This window comes from Pinus tabuliformis, chromosome 4_2 (genome assembly GCF_031772625.1).
Source record: "Pinus tabuliformis cultivar Carrire ecotype Pingquan chromosome 4_2, CPIR1, whole genome shotgun sequence".
NCBI classification, from domain to species: Eukaryota; Viridiplantae; Streptophyta; class Pinopsida; order Pinales; family Pinaceae; genus Pinus; species Pinus tabuliformis.
In genome coordinates, this window is record NC_142304.1 from 893,313,962 (window position 1) to 893,334,790 (window position 20,829).

General features: G+C 32.2%; 1 pseudogene; it reads left to right on the forward strand.

Annotated features, from left to right (window-relative positions):
* Positions 1-797: 797 nt before the first annotated feature.
* LOC149172578 (GTP 3',8-cyclase pseudogene) lies at positions 798-1,792 on the forward strand (annotated as a pseudogene).
* Positions 1,793-20,829: the final 19,037 nt, after the last annotated feature.

Genomic DNA, 20,829 nt, shown 5'->3' on the forward strand with positions numbered 1-20,829 from the left:
ATTTAATGGTGTATTGAGGGACTTTGCTTCATTTCTTCACTAATTCTCGTTCAAGCATAAAATCCGTGTTTAAATTGCTTGGTATTTTTAGCAAATCAACAAGGGATCTCTCCTTTGAAATAAAACTATTTGATGCATCCTTAATGTACACATGTGTATATTCCTGTGGTTGGCTCCTATTGCTCACAATGTTGTTGAGAATAGAAAGACAACCTTTTCAAATATTGGTGCCACTTACAGTTGCACAATTGATCATTTTGCAAAGAAGCCATAGCACAGATATTAATGCAAGGTCCCCACAACTTTTCACTTGCACTCCTATGTTCTTCTAAAGGTTCTATCCCATGAGACCAACCCAGATTCTAAAAGATGCTAGTGATATGGTGTAGCCCTATTTTCTTATAAATGTTAATATTTGAACATCTTTTGCTAAACTGGTTTGATGTTAAGTATTTCCATTGTATAAAGGTACTGACAATTTATTAGTTCTATAAGACGGGAAATAAGTTTGGCAGAATTGAATTTTTATATTTGTATTGTGCATGTTATAGATAAATGTTATATTTGTGAATTGAAATTTGTCATTCCCTGAAGTGGTTTTCTGTATGAATTTCTACCAGGATGAAAAGATGCAGTCATTATATTCCTATATAGTACCTGCCAATTCTATGAAGTATTTCTCTTCATCTCTATTTTTGGAAAGAGTAAGGCTAGTATCCCATGCTATTTATCAACTAGGCTGGAGGTCATTAGCAACTTCTGCTGCAAATCCTGTCACAGAATCATCTGTGGAAAATGCAACTGTATCAGATATGCTTATTGATCCATTTGGAAGGATGCATACCTACCTAAGAATTTCCCTGACTGAGTGATGCAACCTAAGGTGTCAATATTGCATGCCTGATGAAGGTGTGGAGCTTACTCCCAAACCAAAGCTTTTGTCTCAAAATGAAATTATCTGCTTGGAAAACCTTTTTGTGTCTTCAGGTGTGGATAAGATCAGGTTGATTGATGGGGAACCAACTATTCGACCAGACATCGAAGATGTATGTGTTCGCTTGTCCGGAATAAAAGGACTCAAAACTCTGGAAATGACTACAAATGGTCTTACCCTAGCAAAGAGCTTCCAAATTTCAAAGAAGCTAGATTAAATTCATTAAATATTAGTTTATATACGATGGTTCCTGCAAAATTTGAGTTCTTGACCAGACGCAAAGGGCATGCAAAAGTTCTGGAATCAATAGAAACTGCTACCAGTCTTGGTTACAATCCTGTGAAGGTAAATTGTGTTGTGATGCATGGGCTAAATGATGATGAGATTTGTGACTTTGTAGAAATGACAAGGGAAAAGCTGATTAATGTGCAATTCATCGAGTTCCTGCCTTTTGATGGAAATGTGTGGAATGTCAAGAAGCTTGTTCCTTATGCTGAGATGCTTGACACAATTCTAAAACACCACAATGGTCTCCAACGGCTTCAATATCATTCATCTGACACAGCAAAGAACCTTAAGATAGATGGATTTGTGGGAACTGTTTCTTTCATTACATCAATGACACAACATTTTTGTGGTGGATGCAATAGATTGCGTCTTTGGCAGATGGAAACTTCAAAGTTTGTCTTTTTAGTCCTTCAGAGATAAGTATGAGGGATGCGATACATAAATGTGTGGATGATCAAGGATTTCAAGAAATAATAGGGGAAGCGGTCAAAAGGAAAAAAAGTTGCTCATGCAGGCATGTTTGATTTAGCAAAGACACCAAACAGACCAATGGTTCACATTGGTGGCTGAGTAATGAAGTATAAGAGAAACAAGAGTAGTTACAGAGGAGGAAGTGGAACAAAGGGTTCTAACTGCTTCCAGCAAAGATGAAAATAAGAAGCCAACAAATTCCACTTTGAAAGAGTTTTCCGATTTAGGGAAAAAGGAATATGTGGACCAGTTTTTGAAAGTATACGATGTTATGTCGAAGAAAGATTTTGATGGAGGTCTTCCTCTCAAAGATGAGAAAGAAATTGGTGGCAATTCTTGCAGCCAAGCTGCAGAGCACGAAGATCAAATTGATCTAAGGGCTGATCAAATTGGAGAAAAAAAATTCGGGAGAAGAATGAAGAGGGAGAGTTCACTCACAATTTATTGTCGGCTACCCTTCAGAAGATCAAGAGAGACAAATTGACTCGGGAAGTGATAAAGAGATGGAAATGGAAAGGGTGCTAGAACAGTGGTAGAGTTGATTGATCAGCACAAGGTTGAGGAAATTGCTCAAAGAGAATGGGAAAAGAAGTTTAGAGAGCTCACTTCTTCATCTGCGCAAAGCATGGAATGTCGCAAACATGAACACATGCTAATATTACTTCAAATTTCTCAAAGAACAGCCTTCAAAGAATACTGCCAAAAGGTTTAGCACAAAATGGTCTTCTACACAATTTTATTTGCGTGAAAACAGGAAATTTTCTTGTTGCAACAGAAACTAAAGTGTTATTTTAGCTTAGATGGAAGCTTCTACTGGATTGCAAGTAAAATTTTAAAGTGCAATTTATAGGTTAGTAATGTCTTTGTCTTCAAAGATTCAACTAGATTTGAAAAATCTCTTGTGGGTAGGCTTCAAGGTACAGATTTTGAACCCAAGCTCTGATACCATGTGTAAGAGCCCTATCCTAGGGTCTTCTAATAGACCTATTTCTGATGAATTTAAATACAATAAGAGGCAATAGTTTACTTTATTACAAGACTTTTAAACAAATAAAATTTTACCATTTACATTCTAATCCTTATAACTTATGGAGAACATTTCATTTTAATAAATTTACCTGAGTAACCTATAGAAGAATACCAGTACTGGTGGCTGGTGGAGATGCCTTTGAGCTTCTGCTCCTGCTAAACGCTCCTCTTGATTGACCCAACTGGATTTACCTCCCAGCCAACTAGGAAATAATTCCTAGCCCAGGAAACCTTCACAGGTTCCTTAGCCCTCCGAGCCCAAGTCCAACCAGGTGTACTGTGTGTGTCCAAGATGAATGATCCAGACCAAGATGAACAATATTTCCCTCCTCTCAATAACCCAAGAAACCTCCACAGGTTCTTAAGGTCTCCAAAAATCACAACAAATTCTAAAATCACAAACAACCCCCAAAATCAAATGCAAGTCCCAACCTCCCCTTTTTCTCTCTTCCCCTTCCCTTTTTATACCCTCCCTTTCTTCTCCATCTCAACCACCTCTCATTAATGTCATTAAATTCTCATCCATCCTTACAGTTGACATCTCTTCTCCCAAGTAAAGCTGGGAGTACATTTGGAAATGTGACATGAATATAAAATTGGGAAATTAATGGGAGAGGACCATGTCTTCTCCCAAGTAAATCTAAAAGTACATTTGGAAATGTGAGATAAATATATATATATATATATATATATATATATATATATATATATATATATAATTAAATGGAGAGGACAATGTCTTCTCCCAAGTAAATGTGAGGGTACATTGGGGAATGTGAGATGTAATTAAATGGAGAGTACCATGTCTTCTCCCTAGTAAATGTGAGGGTACATTTGGGAATGTGAGATGAATACATATATTATTTTTAATAATGGAAGGAGGCCATATGCTTCCTAAGATTCAATTTGAGAAGGTAAGTTGGGAATTTGAATAATAGAAATCATGAATTTCATATTAGACCAATATTTCTCAATATTTTCAGATAATGTAAACATTAATAAAATTTGCAGGGTAAGATTTAAGTGGGGCATTACAATCCCATAAATCACATAATGGATTCAATAGACACCATCAAATCCATTGATATAACATGCCACACACAACATGAACCACAAAATTTCGTTAGTCCATAAGTAACACATATCCTTGATATTCATAACATATCTAACAATAGAAATCACCCATTTAAATTCAACTTCATCCTTCTGAAATCAGCCTGGAAGCCTAGAAAAAGTTATATAAAATCAAAGATGACCCTTTGAATTTAGTGATTTGAAAATGGAAGATTAGAATTTAGGTTCAAAGGATTTTACCCTAGCCCCTAGTCATATGGATTGGTAAGGGGGTCGTGACCAAGAAGTAATCAAAAGGTGCTTAAGTCTAGAGGTGAAGTATCAAGTTGTCAGGATGTTAAGAGTCAAGTTTCAAGAATACATCAAATAAACCCATCATGAATTCCTCAATACTGACAAATCCTGAGATGTCCGTTGAAGAAATTTTTTCACACTTTATTAATTGACACTCTGTCAATCAAATATTGGGACATCAACAAAGTGTCAAGGCTCGATTGTTAGGTAGCACTTCGGTAAACATATGATGCAAACAATCAAAATGACATATTACTATATATAAATCATATAACATAGTTCAATCTCAATAGTTGATGGTCTGTTATAGGATCGTGCGAGAGTCGTAAGTAGGGTGGTGTTGTTTCCTAGTGGATAGAATGTGAATTGATAGATGAATTTATTTGTGGTGGTTGATGGTTTAGCTCTCGGGGTATCATGTGTCAGGCATGGGCAATATAATGAAGAACCCCATTGTGAACCCCCTATATTGAGAGATCTGGATATATATCCCAACTAACAAGGATTATTTCCCATTAGATAACATATCTTATCAGATTAGGATGTTAGGTATTGGCTTTAGAGAATTGAGATATTGGCTATTGAGCTATCGATTTTTAAGGCACCAACTAACAGGGTCTCTTCCCAATATAATGAAACTCGATAAGGTCCCAATGTGGTAGGATTTAACTTCGCATTCCATAATGGAATGGTGTTGTACACCATGGACACAAGTACTTCCACATGGAAATGGTTGAATGATGATGTGGCATTTGGAGGACATATATTTGAATGGGAAATTCTTTATGTTGAGAGCCCGAATTTGGATGAATTTTATATTGTTGGAAAGATCTTAACGAGCATAAGACAATGGTGGTATCATAAATGAGTTTTAAGGTTGTTGAAATAAGATGAATTTTGATAATCCCCATCTCCATAAAGTAACCTTAAAGGTCAAGTTTGGATACCCAACATCCTTAATCAGGCATTAAGGGGTTGGGCATGTTACAAGTATAAGAGAATGTTGTATGCATGAGATGAGAATAGTGAGTAGCTTGATTGGATATATGAGTACCTTTATTTTATGGTGTTATGTATATTAATTATGGTATTTATGGTTGTGTAAAATTAAGTTCATTGGTTAAGAATCAATCATTAGATGCTTGGATGAAGAGTTTGCAAAATTAGGCAATTATATTAGCAGTTTGACAACTTATAAAAGTAGTAGTTCATCTATTCCATAAGTCCATAAGTGGTTTCACTTCCCTATTGGAATGAGCGAAGGTTCCAAGGGAAGGATGACGTCTGACATCCTGGACATCGCTCCCCCACCCCAATACACACGAGTCTAAGTTGACATAGAATCACATATCAAATATTTGTAACATACATAATTACAAATAACAAATTGTGGGTGCACAACCATCTTAATAGTTTATAAGGATGGGACATGATGATTATAATATCATGTAGTTGAATTATATGCACACAAGGATGAGGAATAAAATGGTAAAGTCAACCCTTAACTCCATTCATGCATGTAGTTTTTCTTTTGTTTTTTTCTTCTTTGGGTTAAAAAAAATGGTAAAACATCTTTGTTAATACCTTCCCCATAGTAGATTATGATTTAATATAATGCTAAAAGGATAATCATGACTCATGAGAGATGCCTAAATATTCTTAGGATGAAATGGTATAACAATGAAGGTCTAAAAAACATTGTAGCAAGAATAAATGGGCATTAATTAGTGACAACGAGGTTGTGGTATAGAGATGAAGATAGTGGGATGCCAAGATATACACCACAGTTCAGTTCCCTTGAGGTATGAATAAGTGATTGGAACTTGGAACTAAATGAAAATCCTCTCTAATTTTAATTGAAGAGTACCACCTTATCACAATATTTTACTCTCCAAGGGTTGTTTGGCCCACATTATGTTGATGCATTTCCAGAGCTTGTTTATTTGTTTTCCAAGAATAATGCAAATCAAATTCTCTATTTTGTAAAAATGAAAATGCAAATAATAAAGAGTGATTTTGTCTCATATCACTCACATCATTCTTTTAACAATCTGAATATGTAAAATGAAAATATCAAATTAAAAAGAACTGTATCTCTTACCTCTATGCCAACAAGTTGAAACATGTTCTCAATTAATATACAAAAGTAATATCAGATCTTCTCTAATGTGAAATGAAACCAAGAAGATGCCAAAATTGATATAAACACTAGAACAAACTCTATTAACCAGTCACAAACTCCATAAATAATAACCACACTGGATTAATTACAAGAAAAAGGATGCATAAATGAATGGAAACTAAATACTTATGTTCATTTACTTTAAACTAAAAGTGTTTATAATAATGCATATCATATAAAATAATATTTTTACTTAAATGTGAACAAGATAACCTCACAAATACAATAGACAATAGATAAAAATGAATTATTATAACCAATATAGATCCGTCTTAAGCACAAATCTAGCATGCACCAAAAGAGATCAAATCTATTCACATGCAAACCTCTTTTAGAGTGTAAAATTTGAAAAAAAGTGCATCTCTCTCATCCATTGATAGATCCCAATGAATTTGTCCCGTAATTTTTCATTATTTAAATTGTATTTTTGAATACTATATAAAATACATAACTTAAATTTGTAAATCCAAAAAATTCAAGGAAAAATGACACAAAAAAAACCTAAAAAAGGGACCAAATAATGAGAGCTCAAGGAAAAATGACACAAAAAAAACCTAAAAAAGGGACCAAATAATGAGAGCTCAAACTTTTTAACCATAAAACTTATTTTTTTCAATTGTTTTATATGATATATACATAATTTTTTTTAAACAATATATAATATATTGATAGTTTACTTTAAAATATGTTACATAACATGTGCGTTGAGATATTTTATCTATAGAATACGCACATTAAAATAGTTTTTCTGTTCTTAATATTTTTTTTCAATAATATTTTAAATGTCACATATTAATTTATATTAAGAATGGAATGAATTACATTTCTACCTTCTCTTATTTTTATTAGAAAGTATTTTGATATTTTATTTTATTGTTTTTTAACTTTTAATTATTTCTTTTTGGACATTGAATATTTATAATATACAATATGAAATTTTTTTTCTTAACATTTTCTTTCTATATATGAAATTGATATTGACATAAGTTAGTTAATATACATCTTCAAATAATTATTTAAATTATGAGCTAAAATATTTTTAAAAAATATAAGGTTTAAACATCTTACTATTTTTTAAACTTATAATTCTTTATTTTTATTTATTTTTTGATATGAAATTATATTAAGTTATTTGGATATCGAAATATTTTATTTATGACTAAGAATGAGTGAAATATTGTGTTGTAATATCAAGTTGCGGATTACAAATACCTCGGAATTGACTTCAACAAAAATCTAAGCTGGAATGGTTGTAGAAAGAAAAGAACTTTGAGGGGTTGCAAAGCATTTTATGCTTTTCAAAATAGGTGTAGAGAGGTAGAGTTATGGGACTGGGAAACCAATCAAACTCTTTTTGGGCTTCTAATGATTCCGGTGATTCTCTATGGTTGTGAACTATGGGCCAGCAATATATGTGACATGCAGTGGAGACAAATTGAGAAAATTTAGAAGCGTTTGATTACAAACAAATTTAAGATTAAAAGTGCAGTTCCTTATGATATATTGTTAAGTGAAACAATGACTGCTCCTAATGGAGCAATTGCTATGGTGCGATTCATAAGGTATTTATAAAAAATTGAGCAAATGGAAGAGGGTAGATGGCCTAAGGTTGTCTTTAATGATAGATTGTGCAAGATAAAAAACTTTTAGATGCAACAAAATAACAAATGGTTTAGTAAATGGGGTATTTGCTTGAACGCATGTCCCATAAACAACAAAGAGATAAAATAGTTTGTTATGGAAAAGTTCCACAAGCGTACTTGGGATAAGGAGCTAGGAAGAAAGAAAAATTACTATATTGAAGTATTTAATCCCACTCATAGTCATCAACCACAAGCATACATAGAGGTCAATATTTTTTGGAGAGCCAAACCTCTTATTACTCAGTTAAGGACTAATTCTCATAAACTCCATTGTGGAACAGGGCGCTGGAAAAGGCAAAAGGAAGTGTGGGGGGAAAGAGTATGCATTTTTTGTTCTTCCGAAAAAGTGGAAATAGAAAAGCATTTCATTTTAGAAGGTGAGGCCTTCAAAGAAAATAGGGAAAGTTATGCAAATACGTTAGCAGCTATTTCTTGGGATAATCTATTTAGCGAGGGGTTTGTCGAGAAGCTCAGAGCATTTATTTTTGAAGCTTCACAAAAAAAGGGTTGAATACATCAAGCAGATGAAGAAACAATCTGTCCCATAGGATATCTTTAGCCTCGTGGAGTTAAAATAATTTCTTTCTTTTAAGAACAAATAGAGTGACCATAGTGAGGTTGAGATTATTGATGTTTTATATTGTTTTTAATTAAAAGTAATTAAACATGGATATTCATTTTTGTTTTCTATTATTCTCAACATTTTTTTTTCTATTTAGAGAACATTTTACTTTTATTCTAAGAAAGACATGTGTCACTCCACTTTAAGTAGATGAAATCACACATCGCCCTCATAATGGGTTGTAGAATTCGCCTGTCAACGGAATAATTATGAATAAACCAAGTGAAACATCAACAAGATGCACATAATACTGTAGATGATCCGAATCACATTTTTCCAAAAGACGACCACATAAACTTAAAATTTAATATAGAAATCATTAAACCATATAGAAAAAATGTTAAAAACAGTATAAAATAATTTATCAAACTCAAAAAGTTTAACCATAAGTGAAGGGAATTTTATAATATTCAATTTCAATTACATCTAATTTGTGTATTTTAATTGTTATAGGTGTCTAAATACCATCTTTTCAAATAATTCTAGGTATATTCTAAACACCATCTTTTCTCTATTTGTTGTTGGTAACTATATCATAATTTGATTAGGAAATATGACATCCAAAATTAACTTGATTATTATGCTAGTTCAAAACTATCTTTGAAGTCAAAATCAATGAGAACGGTCCGGTTATTCCAATTGAGGATACTCTGGATCATCTTGAACAAGAAATTAAAATAGTGCATAAGAACTTTGTATGTTTATGTTTAATGCATTTAATGTGTTATTAGTCTCTATTGCGGGCACAATTAGGATTATAGTAATCAGAATGGTGTTACTTAATATTAGTTTGGGTCATTCAAATTGAGGATAGCCTAAATCATCTTGAACAAGAATTAAAATAGTGCATAAGAACTTTATATGTTTATGTTTAATGTATTTAATGTGTTATTAGTCTCTAAGGTGGGCACAATTAGGAATATAGTAATCAGCATGGTAACACTAATATTAGTTTGAGTCATAAATAACGAAAGTTTTTAGGCTCACAGTGTATTTTCCATAGTGCAATTTCTTTTGCCATTTTTTTTGGCCTCTTCTCAAGGCTGAGAGGCTATAATCTTATGTTATATTCATTTGTTTTCTTGGCATTTTGAAAGTGGTAAACTAATGCTACCATTAATTGAAAGCATTAAATGCTATTAGAATGAACTAGGTAGAGTCAACAAAAAGTAAGGTTAATCAAGTTGTTATATGAGGAGTAATATTGGGGCTTAGTTGGAAGGGCACCCTAGATGTTTAAAATTAAGAACATATTTTTCATTTTTTGAGAAAACACACCAACATAATGTTAAAAAAAATTTAGGGAAACAACTTTCTTCTCCAAAGTGAAAAACATGTGGTGAGCATGCAGATGCAAAGATGTCCACTGTCAACAAAATTAAACCTTCCTCCATAAACGAAGAATTCCACTAGATCTTCCCCATTGTCCTCCTAACTCCGGGATGGACTCTGAAGAGGAGGAGCAACGAGCAACAATTGTAGCAAGAGAAGATTATTTACCTCTTTACAGAGGATTCCTACTCAATTTGGAGAATGCAGTTTACCTTGAACCTGGGATACAAGCTTTCATTCTGTGGATAAAAGCCTTACAAAACGTCAACAATTGTAGCAAGAGAAGAGTATTTACCTCTTTATAGAAGATCGCTACTCAATTTGGAGACTGCAGTTTACCTTGAACCTGGGGTACAAGCTTTCACTCTGTGGATATAAGCCTTACAAAACGCTGAGTATTTTTTACATCGGTATATTTTTATTTTTGCGGCTGAGATTGGTGATAACTTCTTTTGATATTCTTGCTGCTTCCATTGGTGACAGGAGTATTCTTTTGAAGGAGTATTCTTTTGATGGAGTATTCTTGCTGCGTCCTTTGGTGACAAGATCCATGGGTGACAAGAGTATTCTTGCTACTTTATATTGGTATCAAAGTGACCTGACAGTTTCGACAGAGCGTGGAATGTTGAGTTATAAGTAACTGCACGTAAAAGTAAACATTAAACATTAGTTAAAATAATTGATGAAAACTAGCATAATTACATATAATATTTCTATTAAGTATTTTCATAATTTTTTAAAAGACACGATATAATAATTGCAAGTAGGAGGGTAAAAGTATATGCTTAGTTTGTTTCCTATAATTGTTTTTTTGAAAACACAGAATTTGATTGTAAATTGCGGTAACAAAGAAATTGTAGTGATTTGGGTTTTTCAAATTTAAGTGTTCACAAAATGTGATTGTAAACTTGGGATAGGTTTCAATTTGATCATGTTTCTATTTTGAGTATTTATTTTTGTCATTTTTAAAATGGATTTACAAATAGCAATCTAAAGACAATACACAGAATGGATTTTTTTGTTATCATACCAGTTACTAATGGTTTAACGGGATTACTTGCTTGCTTAACTTATTCAACATAATAAATCACATTAACTGGCTCTACCCCGCTCTTCCCTGCACACTTACTAACATAATAAATCACATTAACTAGCTTTGCCATACTCTTCCTTGCACACTTCCTAACCTAATAAATAACATTAACTGGCTTTGCCAGACTCTTCCCTGCACACTTCCTAGAGTAGTTTCTATATTCAGAACCTCTTCCTATGGCTTAGATGTGAACATACTACCGAAGAAGCCATGAGAACCTATGAGAACAATGGAGAGTGTTATAAGCTTTTTTAGCACTCAGAATAGACTACAATTAGAACCAGTGTGACTTAGTTTATCTCGTTTCAGTGTTAGGTACAATTAAAAATTAATTAGAGACTTTTCAAAGACTGTTGATTCCACTAAAATGTTTAAACTACTTTTCGTGCCGCTTGTCTTCTTAAAAACAAGTGTTTGTTTACAATGAATTTTACTACGTAATAAATCCCAAAATCGCAAGCCACCGAATTAAAATCAAAGGCAATCTACTTCTGGCGTTACCATGGATTGTTCGGTTGTTCGCTCTGTGTAGATTTCTCTTTTCAATCCAACTCCAATCATTAATTTGATGTAATCCGAGTATGCATTCGCTTCATCCTCTCATTATTAATGGAGTGAATTAGATATAAATGTGATCCGATACTCAGGGGTCTGGGTAGCCAGCAAAAAGAAAAAAAGATAAAGGGATGGTATAGGATAATATGTGTCTAGTTAAATTTTTTGATGGAGTTTTAAGGAGGGAGATGTGGATGTGGAATTTGGTTAAAGGTTTTCTAAGATTAAGAATTTTGGATACACTGGAATGCGGGAGAGGGAACAAGTATGAAAGTCGAAGCAATAACTTTGTGGGGGTTATTATGGATTACCAAATTTTTGGACATCCCACAAATACAAATCTATGGAGATTCCAGATTTATTACAGACCACATTTTGGGGAAGAAATATCCAACAAAACGCCCTACAAGACTGGTTAAACCGAATACAAAGCCTATGGTTCACATTTCAGCAGTCTACCATACAACACATAGGCAGAGCCTACAACAAAAATGGGTATGAAATGTCAAAAAAGACTAATGACCACACAAGAAGGTATGCATGGAAACAACAATGACAGAAGCAGAAAGCAACAAAAATGCGTATGAAATATAAAAAAAAAAGACTAATGACCACACAAAGAAGGTAGGCACATTCAAATAAAAATGGAAACAACAATGACGGAAGCAGAAAGCATTGACATGCCATGATAGAGCTTTACACTCCTTGTCAGCCAAGCTATACAACAGCCCAGATACTTTTTGGATTATTTCTTGTATATATTTTGTATATGGTCTTATATAAAAAAGACGTTTGATAGACTACTGTAAATGGAGCAATTTCTAGAAAATACTTGTCTTTTTGTGTTCTCCCGTTCATCCCGAGAATCTGAAAAATATTTAGATAATGACAAATGCTGTTAAATGTAGCATATAATTAATTTTAATTAATTTCCTGATCAGTCATAATTTGGGTCATATTTGTTGAGGTTGGGAAAAGAAAGAAAACGAGATTGAGAATCCATAAAAACATGCCACTCACATGTCTCTACGCTCGTGGACCCACCCGAGTCTCCTCGAAGCCTGAAGGCATTAGCACAAAATAGAGAAATAAAATGAACAGGTCTTTACATAAATCATAAGAAAGTTAAGATTAAATTATGAATATTTATATTTCATTGAAGTTAACAATGTTTTCCAGTCATCCTTATCAACACAACCACGTTAAACTATAATTTTTTTATTACAATGTTGGAGTAGGGAAACTCTTATTTCCATCTCTATAACATTATTAATGCGTCTTCATTTTTTATTACAATATTAGAGTACAGAAACTCTTATTTCCACCGCTATAACATTATTAATGTGCCCTCGATAGCCCGATAATACACGTCATTACACGTCGTTATTTTTTTTCTCTAATCATCACCCCGCGCGTATTATATCTGACTATTGAAAACACATATCAAGACGCATCAATACTGCTATAAAAATAGAAATAAGAATTTCCGTTGGAGTACAGCCTTTGGTTTTGTTTTAGTAATTATGATATTAAATTTTTCCATAAATGTGACGCTTCTCTTTATTTTTTTTAAAGCACACTTAACTTCTTTCGATACAATCATGATCATGAAAGATGTTGATCCATTTTAATCAATCGAAAATTAATTTAAAATCAACAAATATACATCGTATCAACCTTTTTCATATCTTGGGACTTTAAGTTTTTGTAAAGTTTATATATATATATTTTAGTATTTTAATGGTTTTATTTAGAAATCATATAAGATAAAGAGTCAATAAAATTAAAATAATGAATATATAACTAAAATAAATTTTAAAATAGCACAATTGTATTATACAGTTTGAGTGGGCTTAATCGTTAAAAACACATGTTTCTGTGTATATGTTCAAAACTAGAAGTGGGTAGAGTAGGCTTAGCAGTCAAATCACTGGAGGTGGGTCCATTATCCCACAAACAAGGAAGTCTCATATGGCTTGGGCTAGATGAAGACTTAACCTTGTTGATATTAAAATTGAAATTATATATGTTTTGGACTTAACCTTATTGATATTAAAAATAGATAGGGACTTAACCTTGTTGATATTAAAATTGAAATTATATGTTTTAGTTTATTAGAGATTGCATTGGAGATTGTTGAGGTTGACTCTATGAAGTTTCAATCATTGGATAATAATAATAATAATAATTCTTACTTTCCTTTCTAATAACGACTTAATCTAGATAAGGACTTAACCTTGTTGATATTAAAGATAAAATTATATATGTTTTGGACTTAACCTTGTTGATATTAAAATTGAAATTATATATGTTTTAGTTTATTAGAGATTGCATTGGAGATTGTTGAGGTTGACTCTACGAAGTTTCAATCACGACCCTCCGAATCTTGTAAAGCTACGCGAAGTAATGTAAGACTAATACTCTAAATTTAAAGTTTTAAGAATTCGTGTTCCACAGACAAGGGGGTCTTATAGAGCTTGGCCGTGACTTTAAAATTGGATAATAAAAATAATTGTTTTTTACTTTTCCTTTCTAACAAAGAGTAAATCTAGATAAAGACTTAACCTTATTGATATTAAAATTTAAAATTATATATATTTTAATTTATTAAAAATTGCATTGCAGATGGTTGAGGTTGACTCCATGAAGTTTCAATCACGACCCTTCTAATCTTGTAAAGCTATGCGAAGTAATATAATACTAATACCCTAAATTTAAATCACGACCTTTCGAATCTTGTAATGCTACGCGAGGTAATGTAACACCAATACCCTAAATTTAAAGTTTTAAAAATTTATAGACTTAACAGTGGTGGAAGTGGGTCCTTTGTCCCACAAACAAGGGGGTCTTAGGGTTCATTGTGACCTTAAAATTGGATAATAATAATTATTTTTTACTTTCCTTTCTACAACAAAACAAGGTTCGAATCCGTGACCCCAAAGCATGTTGGCCTTGGGCTTTTGCTAGCTGATAGAAAGCTGCTTCCTCGAAGTGGCCTGCTAAAACATATGCATCACCACCCTACTCCTATATATAAGGTTCTTAGACGGTAAATGTGTTGACAATAAGTGTTGGAAGAATTACCAAACTTTTATGGAATTCGTAATTCCCACCGTGGGGATCCTAGTCACTACTTTGGAACGTTTACCAACACCTGCGTGTTTTGGTGTAACGGAAAGCCTTTTCATAGTATCAGAGCTTGGACCGAAGTTTGATTCCCTCAGTTGCGTTTGAGGGGGGTGTTGGAAGAATCACTGCACCACTATGGAATCCGTAATTTCCACCCTGAAGATCTTAGTTACTGGTTTGGAATGTTTATCAACACCTACGGGTTTTGGTGTAACGGAAAACCTCTTCAATAAACCTATGCTAGTTCAAATCCAGCCAGGTGCCCTGCTTCACCTTTCAATTGCACTCTGATTGTGAGCTCAACTTAACCGAATCACGCTATGTCAGAAAAAAGTGTACTCTAATTAGACTATTAGAAATAGAAAAAATTGTCCTCTAAATGCAGGGCGACTGTCTATACCAAAAAAATAAATTATGATTTCAATCTGAATTCTAGAGAAGTGGAATTCAAAGAATTTTTATCATCGACTAGGCGGTTCTCTGAACGCTTCCATGTATGGCTTCCTAACAAACAATTAGAATAGTTGGCCTTGTACCCCATATGGTGGTACCCATGTGATTCTTCTTCTTCCCTATAAACATGTGGTTATTCTGTTTGTATAATCCTTTTTCGAACACGTTCGGCAAACATTCAATGTTATAAAGAATAGGCATAGCCCCATCAAAAGGTTCTTAATAAAAAAGATCAATAAAAAGTTTAGGAAAGACTGCGTACCTAAATCCACTAAATGGGGAAGGGTATGTCTCGCTAAACCTGGTCTCCTCTAAATAGTTGTTCTGCAATAATCCTAGCAACCTTTCAATCTCCCCACCCGCATAAATAAAGCGGTCATGGAAAATTGTACGGAAGTATCGAGCATAATGAAGGATATGTGAGTATTTACCTAGATATGTATTATTCATGAAATAGCTAATGAAATTTATTATTCATGAAATAGCTTGATATAGCCTCATGACTTGTGTTAGAAAAAATTGACAGAATTTACGTGGAGAGACATAGGGTTATGACTTTCGCAAAGTTTCTAACTCAATTTCGCGCATGAGGTAATTTCGCGCAGCTTTATGACTCTTCGCCAAGCTATATAGAGACTGAAGAAGAATATTCACTCACGGAAAAAATAGAACAAAGTAGGTTTGGGGCAACACACTAAAAACTTAGTATTGAATTCTAAAATATGAAAATACATTTACATGAGACTGGCGCTCATTCACCAAGTAAAACAATGGTTTTAAATGATTTACACTTACGCCACTCCAACTTTCTCACTTTCTAACCAACACAAAATGACTTTTACATTCATATTTAACTCAACATACAATTTTACATTTAATACATGACAGAGCAAAATAATTAATATGATGTTGTTGTTGAGTGTGATTAGAATCGCGCAGGTGTTTGTGGAGTGTGGGCTATAGTAGCTGAATGAATGCTTACCCATATCTATTTACCAAAATATATTAAACGCTTTAAATTCCTTGTTGCGTTTCAGAATGGTAGGCGCCTAGCTTCAGTGCTTCCATCTTCAAATAGAGATGCAACCTGCAAAAATACTTTTGACAAGTATGGCTATTGTCAGGGTGTTTATTATGATGGTTGGGATTATTATTTCCAACACTCCCCCTAAATCACAATTGCCACCATTGACAATTCCCAAACAATTTATGAGATAAACAAAACTTTCACGTGTCAATGGCTTTGTGAAGATATCAACAAATTGTTCCTGTGACCCTACAGTGTTGCAACACAATTTCATCATTGTTAATCAACTTTTTAATAAAATGATATTTAGCATGAATATGCTTGGTCCTTTTGTGAAAGACAAAATTATTTGAGAATGCAATTGCTAAGGTGTTGTCACAAAAAATAGTTGTCGCTCCCTCTTGGTCATGACAAAGATCCCTCAACATCCTTCTCATCCAAACTATCTGACACGTTGTTGCTGTTGCTGCGACATATTCAGCTTCTGCTGTTGACAGTGACAGTATTCGCTGCTTCTTGGAGGTCCATGAAATGGTTCCGAAGCCCAAATGAAAAACATATCCTGACGTGCTCTTTCTGTCATCGACACTTCCTGCCCAATCATTGTCAGTGTAACCAACCAGCCTGAAATCACTTCTTGTTGTGTACAAAATGCCATATTGTTTTGTCCCATTGACATACCTTAGAATCCTTTTCGCTGCTTGCCAATGTGTCTCCTTGGGTGTCTCCATGAACCTTGACACCAAACTTACTGCATACATTATATCTGGCCTAGTGGCGGTCAAATACATCAAGCTGCCTATCATGTTTTTGTATAATGTCGGATTGACATTACTGCTGCAATCTTCTTTGCTCAACTTCAACCCCATGACAGTTGGAGTTGGTGCGGGCTTACTGTTTTGCATTTTAAACCTCTCCAAAATGTCTGCCACATACTTTGTTTGAGAGATAAAAATTCCATTTTCTATTTGCTTCACTTCTATGCCCAAAAAATATCTTAACAATCCCAAGTCAGTCATTTCAAATTCACTCTTCATGACTTGTTTGAAATCAGCAATGAGGAAATCATCACTTCCTGTAAAAATCAAATCATCTACATATAAGACGACAATGAGAATCTTACCTTCTCTCTCTTTGATGTAGAGAGTGGGTTCACCGTCATATTTTTCGAAACCATTGTCCAACAAGTAGGCATCTATCATGTTGTACCATGTGCGCAGTGCTTGCTTCAACCCATAAAGAGCTTTCCTCAACCGATACACTTTGTCATCTTGGCCTTCTACCTCATAACTAGGTGGTTGTGCAACATACACTTCTTTCAGCACCCCATTTAAGAACGCTGATTTTACATCCATTTGATACACTCTCCATTTATGTTGCACGACAATCGCCACAACTGTGCACATTGTCTCCATCCTTGTGACTCGCGGAGATGTCTCCGCATAATCTCTCCATTCTTGGATAATAAAAATAACTGTTTTTTACTTTTCCTTTCTAACAAAGAGTAAATCTAGATAAAGACTTAACCTTATTGATATTAAAATTAAAATTATATATATTTTAATTTATTAGAAATTGCATTGCAGATGGTTGAGGTTGACTCCATGAAGTTTCACTCACGACCCTTCTAATCTTGTAAAGCTACACGAAGTAATATAAGACTATAACCTAAATTTAAATCATGACATTTCGAATCTTGTAACACTACGCAAGGTAATGTAAGACCAATATCCTAAATTTAAAGTTTTAAAAATTTATAGGCTTAGCAGTGGTGGAAGTGGGTCCTTTGTCCCACAAACAAGGGGTCTTAGGATTCACTGTGACCTTAAAATTGGATAATAATAATTATTTTTTACTTTCCTTTCTAACAGAAAATAAATCTAAATAAAAAACTTAACCTTATTGATACAAAAATTAAAATTATATATATTTTAGTTTATTTTTATTAATCTCTTTCATTAAAATTGAAATTATATATATTTTAGTTTATTTTCATTAATCTATTTCATTATTAGAGATTACATTGGAGATGGTTAAGATTCACTCTATGAAGTTTCAATCGAATCTTGTAAACCTACGCGAAGTAATGTAAGACCAATACCCTAAATTTGAAGCCTTAAGAAAACATGGAGTCCGGAGTCCCTACGGATAAATAATTTTGTTTTGAAATTTACGAAAAAAATAAACGTTAATTTTGCATCTTAAAATATCCCTGCCGATAAAAAATTTTATTTTGAAATTTATGAAAAAAAATAATGTTAATTTTGCATCTTAAAATATCCCCACGTGTAATGGTGATGGTTGCCCAGGTATAAGGTCTGCAGAACTGCATAACATGATCTTGAAGACGGAGAATGACACGACAATGTTTCAGCAACTCTTTCTTGAAATGAATAAAAACAATGGTGAATAATAACCAGAACTATAACGTATAATTTTGAATACAATCTATGAGACTTATGTTTTCATTTCAAAGTGAAATAGTTGTTGCCGGATTAATACTTCACTGTAGAACACACTTTAGTGCCATCTTTAAGGCCCTCCTATTCAATTAAGATTTAGTCGGCATTGATCTCCAATTCAAAATTAATGGTACTAGATATTTTCTTTTTTAATTAAAACTAAATTATTAAGGAATTTAGACTTCTGTGATCTATAACATTGTTTAGAAAATCTTCGGTAAAATCACATAATCAATCTTTTGTCGACGCGTTTCGAACCAACTAGTGTGGTTCATCGTCAGGACAAGTTGAAAAACAGATCCAGCTTAGCCTGTTTAAATAGCTAGAGCAGAGACACCAACGGTTACTTGACTAAGGGAGCAAGATCAAATTCAGTTAATTTAGGTATAAAATAGATAAATAAATAAATTATAATATAATAATAAATAAATAAATATATATAAATTTATATATAAATATATAAAATTAGTTATATTAGGTGTAAGATAAAAAATAAATATATGAAGAATTATAAAATAATAATAAATTATTTATTTATTAAATAAATATATAAATGAAGAAATATAAAATAATAATAAATTATTTATTTATCTATTAAATAAATAAATGAAAAAATATAAATTAATAAATATAATAGTATAAATTATTTATTGAAAAAATAAAAATAAATGGTATCATTAGTAGGTAATTTTTATTTTTTTTTATATTAGGTGTAAGATAAATAAATAAATATATAAATATATAAATAAAGAATTATAGATTAATAATAAATTATTTATTTATAAAATTATAAATAAATTATAATATAATAATAAATAAATAAATATATATAGATTTATATATAAATATATAAAATTAGTTATATTAGGTGTAAGATAAAATAAATATATGAAGAATTATAATAATAAATTATTTATTTTTTAAATAAATATATAAATATATAAATGAAGAAATATAAAATAATAATAAATAAATTATTTATCTATTAAATAAATAAATAATTAAATGAAAAAATATAAATTAATAAATATAATAGTATAAATTATTTATTTAATGAAAAATAAAAATAAATGGTATCATTAGTAGGTAAAAAAAAAAAAAATTATATATAAATTTAGTTATATTAGGTGTAAGATAAATAAATAAATATATAAATATCTAAATAAAGAATTATAGATTAATAATAAATTATTTATCTATAAAAATATAAATATATAAATGAAGAATTAAAAATATTTTTAAGGTAATAAGGGACCATTCCTTATAATAAACAAATAAGATGGAAGAGAATAAAAGTAATAAAAGTAATAATAGAATTAAGTTGTTAATAATAATAATAATAATAGAATTAAGTTATAGAAAATAAAAATAATAAAGTAAAAAAACGATTATCAGATAATAAAATTTCGTAATTGTTTATTAAATTACTAAACAATAGTATTTAGTAATAGTTTATAAACCAATAAAATAATTAATAATTAAACTAAATTGTTCATAAAACAAAACAAGGTTCGAACCTGTGACCCCAAAGCATGTTGGCCTTGGGCTTTTGCTAGCTGATAGAACGCTGCTTCCTCGGAGTGGCTTGCTAAAACATATGCATCACCACCCTACTCCTACTATATATAAGGTTTTTAGACTGTACATGTGTTCGCAATAAGTGTGGGAAGAATTACCATATTTTTATGGAATTTGTAATTTCCACCGTGGGGATTTTAGTCACTGGTTTGGAACGTTTACCAATATCTGCAGATTTTGATGTAAAGGAAAACTTCTTCATAGTATTAGAGCTTGGACCCAAGTTGGATTCCCTCGTTTGAGGAGATGTTGGAAGAATTACCGCACCTCTATAGAATCCATAATTTCCACCTGGAAAATCTTAATTACTGACAATGTTATAAAGAATAGCCATAGCCCCATCAAAAAGTTCTTAATAAAAAAGATCACTAATAAGTTTAGGAAAGACTGCGTACCTAAATCCACTAAATGGGGAAGGGTATATTTCGCTAAACTTGGTCTTCTCTCAATAGTTGTTCTGCAATAATCCCATCAACCTTTCAATTTCCCCACCCACATAAATAAAGCGGTCATGGAAAATTGTACGGAAGTATCGAGCATAATGAAGTATATGTGAGTATTTACCTAGATATGTATTATTCATGAAATAGCTAATGAAATTTATTATTCATGAAATAGCTTGATATAGCCTCATGACTTGTGTTAGAAAAAATTGACAGAATT